This window comes from Macaca thibetana, chromosome 6 (assembly GCF_024542745.1).
Source record: "Macaca thibetana thibetana isolate TM-01 chromosome 6, ASM2454274v1, whole genome shotgun sequence".
Classification (NCBI taxonomy): domain Eukaryota; kingdom Metazoa; phylum Chordata; class Mammalia; order Primates; family Cercopithecidae; genus Macaca; species Macaca thibetana.
In genome coordinates, this window is record NC_065583.1 from 10,369,126 (window position 1) to 10,376,620 (window position 7,495).

Sequence of the window (7,495 nt, forward strand, 5' to 3'; positions counted from 1 at the left end):
ATTTCAGGATTTTTTTTTACTTGCCTGAAGGCTTGGGATCGCAGTTAATCGTTACCCCAAAGTTCAGGTGCCGGAGAGTGAATTGCGGCTTATTCTTTGTTAGGAAGGAAAGATGTAGCTACCGGCCAGGCTTACGGAACTGTGTTTTTACAGTTCTGCCCTTCCTGAGAAAACATCTTCAAAGTCCTCATCTTTATGTAATTTGGGGGCCTAAAGGGGACTGAATCAGTCTCCAAATGAGCAAGGACATCGCCCTAAGAGAGCTCGGAGGGTGGGCAGACTCTTGACTTCTTGCCGCTCTTAATCTTTAGGATTCCTCCTGAAAGAAAGCGAGTGACTTATAAGAACTACAGAAGCCTTAATCGAATATTTGGTAGCGAGTATGGGAATTAACATTTTAAGCTACACGTTGACAAACTCCGAGGTACCCCAGCAGCCCCGGGCATTGGGGCGTTCTGAAGACCCGTAATCTTTTTTTTTAGCCTCAACATATCAAACAAATTTAAGAAGTGAGGAATATAAATGATAGCCTCAGAAAGGAAGACCCCCCCCACCCCAAGGCATTATTTCTTACAAGAAAATTATACAGACGATTTCAGCATCCATCAAAAGAGGAATGAACAGTTAAATTATAACATATCCATAATATGCGTTAGTTGTGGACACATACTAACGCATAATATGGATATGTTATAATTTAACTCTTCCTTTCTGAGAGCGCCTGTGTCACATAAAGCTTTGAGTCACTAAATTTGTTATGTTTTTTTTTCTTTTTTTTTTTGTGGAGAGAGTCTTGCAGTGTTGAGTGTTGTCCAGGCTGAAGTGCAGTGGCGTGATCTCGGTTCAATGCAACCTCCGCCTCCCGGGCTCAAGCAATTCTGCCTCAGCCTCCCGAGTAGCCAGGACTACAGGTGCATGCCACCACGCCCGTCTAATTTTTGTATTTTAGTAGAGATGGGGTTTCACTGTGTTCGCCAGGCTGGGCTCAAACTCCTGACCTCGGGTGATTGGCCTGTCTCGGCTTCCCAAAGTGCTGGAATTACAGGCATGAACCACCGTGCCTGGTTTTTTTTTTTTTTTTAAGTAGACACTAGGCTTCACAATGTTGGCCAGGCTGGTCTTGAACCCCTGACCTCTCAGGTGATCCAGCCACCTCTGCCCCCAAAGTGTTAGGATTACAGGTGGGAGCCACCACGGCCAGCCAAGAATTATTTTAAATTCTAATTTGTACTATAATGTCATTATGGTTACACTTAAAAATTGTTACCTGTTAAAGATCCATACTGAAGTATTTGTAGGTGAAATTATGTATCTGGGATATTTTGTTTTATTATTTGTTTATTTATGTATTTTGAGACAGGGCCTCACTCTGTCACCCAAGCTGGAGTGCAGTGGCTCGATCTTGGCTCACTGCAACTTCCACTTTCCAGGTTCAAGCAATTCTCATACCTCAGACTCCTGAGTAGCTAGGACTACAGGCGCACGCCACCACGCCAGGCTAATTTTTGGATTTTTAGTAGAGACAGGGTTTTGCCATGTTGGCCAGGCTTTATTTTATTTTATTTTTGTTTATTTGTTTGTTTGCGACGGGATCTCACTCTGTCATCCAGGCTGGAGTACAATGGCACAATCTTGGCTTACTGCAACCTCAGCCTCCTGGGTTCAAGCAGTTCTCCTGCCTCAGCCTCCCAAGTAGCAGGGATTACAGGCACCTGCCACCACGCCCAGCTAATTTTTGTATTTTTAGTAGAGACAGGGTTTCACCATGTTGGTCAGGCTAGTCTCAAACTCCTGCCCTCAGGTGATCCGCCCGCCTCAGCCTCCCAAAGTGCTGGAATTACAGGTGTGAGTCACCACACCTGGCCACTATTTTATTTTATTTTTTTAATTTTTTTTTAATTTTTTTTTTTTTTTTGAGACCGAGTCTCACTCTGTCATCCAGGCTGGAGTGCAGTGGCATGATATTGGCTCACTGTGACCTTTGCCTCCTGGGTTCAAGTGATTCTCCTGCCTCAGCCTCCCAACTAGCTGGGATTACCGGCACCCCCTACCACACCTAGCTAATTTTTGCATTTTTAGTAGAGTCAGGGTTTCACCATGTTGGCCAGGATGGACTCGAACTCCTGACCTGACGTGATCCACCCGCCTCAGCCTCTCAAAGTGCCGTGCTTACATGCATGAGCCATGGCGCCTGGCCTTATCTGAGACTTTAAAAAAAAAAAAAAATCCAGCAAAAGGGGAGGAGAAAGGAGAGTGGAAAGGTATGTATGAAATAAAATTGACTACGTGATAATAATTGTTAAAGCTGGGTGATGGGCATATGGTTGTTCATCATACGATTCTTTCTATTTTTGTTCTTATTTGAACGTTTCCATCATAAAATGTGTTAAAAAATGAAGATTAAAATAAAACTTGTATTTAAGAAATAGTATATCAGTTTATCCTATGGAATACTGTGCAACTTCTAAAAAGAATACAGTGGTCCCCTATACATTATATCCTGGAAAGATAGCTACACCACATGAAGTGAAAAAGCAAAGTTGGGCCGGGCGCGGTGGCTCACGCCTGTAATCCCTGCACTTTGGGAGGCCGAGGTGGGCGGATCACGAGGTCAGGAGATCGAGACCATCCTGGCTAACACGGTGAAACCCCGTCTCTACTAAAATACAAAAAATTAGCCGGGCGCGGTGGCGGGCGCCTGTAGTCCCAGCTACTCGGGAGGCTGAGGCAGGAGAATGGCGCGAACCCGGGAGGCGGAGCTTGCAGTGAGCCAAGATGGTGCCACTGCACTCCAGCCTGGGCGACAGAGTGAAGACTCCGCCTCAAAAAAAAAAAAAAAAAAAAAAAAAGAAAAAGCAAAGTTGGAGAACTATATATATATATGTAAAATACAACCCTACTTACGTAAATGGTGAATGCCAGGCGTGGTGGCTCACGCCTGTAATCCCAGCACTTTGGGAGGCTGAGGCAGGAGGGGCTGGAGTTGGAGACCAGCCTGGACAACATAGTGAGACCCTGTTTCTACAAAAAATAGAAAAACTTAGCTGAGTGTGGTAGTACATGCCTGTAGTTACAGCTACTGAAGAGGCTGAGGTAGGTGGGAGGATCTCTTAAGCCTGGAAAGTCAAGGTTGCTGTGAGTCATGTTCACACCACTACTCTCTAGCCTGGGTGACAGAGTGAGAGCCTGTCTCTAAAAAACCCAAACAACCAACCAACCAAAAAGAGAAAAGAAAAGAAAAGAAGCATTTATATGTACTATATATATATACTTGTAAGTGCCTGCTCTACTTACTGTGCAAATCCATTTCTTAGAATACTCTACACAACTACTTTCAGACATTAATAATAATATATATACAAAAATATTTACTAAGGCATTCTCTCCCTACTTGGAAGGCTGAGGCAGGAAAATCACTTGAACCCAGGAGATGGAAGTTGCAGTGAGCCGAGATTTAGCCACCGCACTCCAGCTCGGGTGACAGAGTGAGACTCCATCTCTCTCTCTCTCTCTCTCTCTCTATATATATATATTTCTAATATTATGAATTATCCAGTTCAAATACCCCTAACTGTCTCTTACAGTTGATTTGCTTGAATAACGATCCAAACAAGGTCTACACATTACCCTGAGTCATGTTGTCATTTAACATGTTCCTGGCCGGGTGTGGTGACTCACGCCTATAATCCAAGCACTTTGGGAGGCCGAGGCGAGCGGATCACCTGAGGTCAGGAGTTCAAGACCAACATGGAGAAACACTATCTCTACTAAAAATGCATAATTAGCCAGGTGTGGTGGCATGCCTGTAATCCCAGCTACTCAGAAGGCTGAGGCAGGAGAATTGCTTGAACCCGGGAGGCGGAGGTTGCGGTGAGCCAAGATGGCGCCATTGCACTCTAGCCTGGGCAACAAGAGTGAAACTCCGTCTCAAAAAAAAAAAAAGTTTCTTTGTCTTCTGTATTTTCTGTAAATTAGTAGATCAAGAGATGCACTGTTGGCCAGGCACAGTGGCTCACGCCTAGGAGGGCAGATCACCTGAGGTCAGGAGTTAGAGACAAGCCTGGCCAACATGGTGAAACCCCATCTCTACTAAAAATATAGCTTTGTTGCCGGGCGCGGTGGCTCAAGCCTGTAATCCCAGCACTTTGGGAGGCCGAGACGGGTGGATCACAAGGTCAGGAGATCAAGACCATCCTGGCTAACATGGTGAAACCCCGTCTCTACTAAAAATACAAAAAACTAGCCGGGCGAGGTGGCGGGCGCCTGTAGTCCCAGCTACTCCGGAGGCTGAGGCAGGAGAATGGCATAAACCCGGGAGGCGGAGCTTGCAGTGAGCTGAGATCCGGCCACTGTACTCCAGCCCGGGCTACAGAGCAAGACTCCGTCTCAAAAAAAAAAAAAAAAAAAAAAAAAAAAAAAAATATATATATATATATATATAGCTTTGCGTGGTGGCTCATTCATCTAATCCCAGCACTTTGGGAGGCCAAGGTGGGTGGATCACCTGAGGTCAGGAGTTCGAGACCAGCCTGGCCAACAAGGCAAAACCCTGTCTCTTCTAAAAATACAAAAATTAGACGAGCGTGGTGGTGGGAGCCTCTAATCCCAGCTATTTAGGAGGCTGAGCTAGGAAAATCGCTTGAACCTGGAAGGCAGAGGTTGCAGTGAGCAGAGATCGTACCACTGCACTCCAGCCTGAGCAACAGAATGAGACTATCTCAAAAACAAAACAAAACAAAACAAAACAAAAGCCGGTCCTGGTGTCACACGCCTGTAATCCTGGCTACTAGGGAGGCTGAGGTGGGAGGGTCACTTGAACCTGGGAGGCAGAGGTTGTAGTAAGTTGAGATCCTATCTTGAACAATAAATAAAATTAATTAAAATTTAACTAAAATTAAAAAGTTAGTTCCTCAATCTCACTAGCCAAGTACTCAATAATCACATGTGGCTAATGACTACAGTACAGGATAATACACAAAGGCCATTTCCATCATCACAGAAAGTTCTGTTTGGACAGTGCTGATCTAGAGGCTTGACTAGATTCAAGTTCACTCTCAGGGCAAGAAACTTCATAGGTGGCAAGAATATTTCCCTTTGTATCAGAGACACATAATATCTCGTTGTTTCTCTTGTTAATTTATGGAATTGTCAGCCTGATTCTTCCTTTATAATGTTCACCATTCACTTTTCACCAAAGAGTTTTAGCAGATTTATTGCTTCAGTTCATCCTAATTCTATCACTTACTCAGCATTTATTAACTGAAATTCTTCTGTAAAGGAGAATGTTTCTTGATCAATTATTTGATTACCCTAAAAACTCATTTTCAGCCGGGTGCAGTGGCTCACACCTGTAATCCCAGCATTTTGGGAGGCCGAGCAGATGGATCACCTGCGATCAGGAGTTTGAGAGCAGCCTGACCAACATGATGAAACCCTGTTTCTACTAAATACAAAAAAAAAAAAAAAAAAATTAGCTGGGTGTGGTGGCATATGCCTGTAATTCCAGCTACTTGGGAGGCTGAGGCAGGAGAATTGCTTGAACCTGGGAGGCAGAGGTTGCAGTGAGCCGAGATTGCACCATTGCACTCCAGCCTGGACCACAAGAGCGAAAACTCCATCTCAAAAAAAAATAATAACAGTTTTCTTTCTGAGATGGGGTCTTACTCTGTCACCCAGCCTGGAGTGCAGTGGGGCTATCTCAGCTCACTTCCGCCTCCCAGGTTCAAGTGATCCTCCCATCTCAGCCTACTAAGTAGCTGGGACTGCAGGCACAGGACACCATGCCCAGCTAATTTTTTGTATTTTTGGTAGAGACGGTTTCACCACGTTGTTCAGGCTGGTCTTGAACTCCTGAGCTCAAGCAACCCACCCACCTCGGTCTCCCCAAGTGCTGGGATTACAGGTGTGAGCCACCATGCCTGGCCAAAAATAATTTGTACCACCCTGGGCAACATAGGGAGACCCCAGCTTTACAAAAATTTTTAAATTCATTGCGTGGCTCACACATATGGTCCCTGCTACTCAGGAGGCTGAGGTGGGAGGATCACTTGAGATGGGGAGGTCAAGGCTGTGGTAAACCATGATCAAGCCACTGCACTCCAGCCTGGGCAACAGAGAAATACACTGTCTCAAAAAATAAATAAATAGAAATAATTTATACAAGAAAAGCAGGAAAATGATTGAGTCTTTCCCTTTATTTCCTTGTTTTCAGAATAAGGTGGAATCCTAAGTGTCTCCAAAGGTGACTAATTTTTTTTAGTATCTTTATCTGCACATGAGTTTTACTACAGCTAACGTTTCAATTTGTTTTAATAATGATTTTTTGGTACTCAAATGGTTCATTGTGGCAATGAGAGATCTTTCAATTTGGCATTTATGTTTTTGTGAAATAATTCCAGCAATCTCTGACAGCTTTCTTACATTCTGGTATGATAAAATATTCCAGGTTCAGATGGAGCTTTGTGGATTGTGCCTATAATCCCAGCTAGGTGACTCAGGAAGGAGGATCCCTTAAGGGCAGGGGTACGAGACCAGCCGGGGCAACATAACAAGACCTCATCTCTCTCTCCTTTTTTTTTTTTTTTTTTGGAGACAGAGTCCTGCTCTGCCACCCAAGACTGGAGTGCAGTGGCACAAACTCGGCTCACTGCAACCTCCAATTCCCGGGTTCAAGTGATTCTCTTGCCTCAGCCTCCCAGGTAGCTGGGATTACAGTCACCTGCCACCACTCTCAGCTAATTTTTTTTTTGGTATTTTTAGTCGAGACAGGGTTTTGCCATGTTGGCCAGGCTGGTCTCAAACTCCTGACCTCGTGATCTGCCCGCCTCAGCCTCCCAAAATGCTGGGATTACAGGCGTGAGCCACCGTGCCTGTTTTTTTTTTTTTTTTTTTTTTTTTTTTTTTTTTTTGAGACGGAGTCTCGCTGTGTCTCCCAGGCTGGAGTGCAGTGGCCAGATCTCGGCTCACTGCAAGCTCCGCCTCCCGGGTTCACGCCATTCTCCCGCCTCAGCCTCCCAAGTAGCTGAGACTACAGGCGCCCGCCACCACGCCCGGCTAGTTTTTTGTATTTTTAGTAGAGACGGGGTTTCACCATGTTAGCCAGGATAGTCTCGATCTCCTGACCTCGTGATCCACCCGCCTCGGCCTCCCAAAGTGCTGGGATTACAGGCTTGAGTCACCGCGCCCGGCCCCGTGCCTGTAAATAATAGATAAATAAAACATAAAAATTCCAGGTTCAGGCTGCTCAGCCTATGGAGTAGCCATTCTTTATTCCTTTACTTTCCTAACAAACTTGCTTTCAATTAAAAAATAATAATTCCAGGTTCACCTTGTACATTTTCTACCCCATCATAGATTAAGCCATTTCTTTAAGGACTCTGGTTCCTTTCAGTGGGAAGTGGCGTTAGAGATCACATTCTGGTTATGAGAAGCACTCATTGCTATTGCATTGGTGGTTTTTCTAGTGTTTTTCAATGGATAGAGCTAGGAAATACTT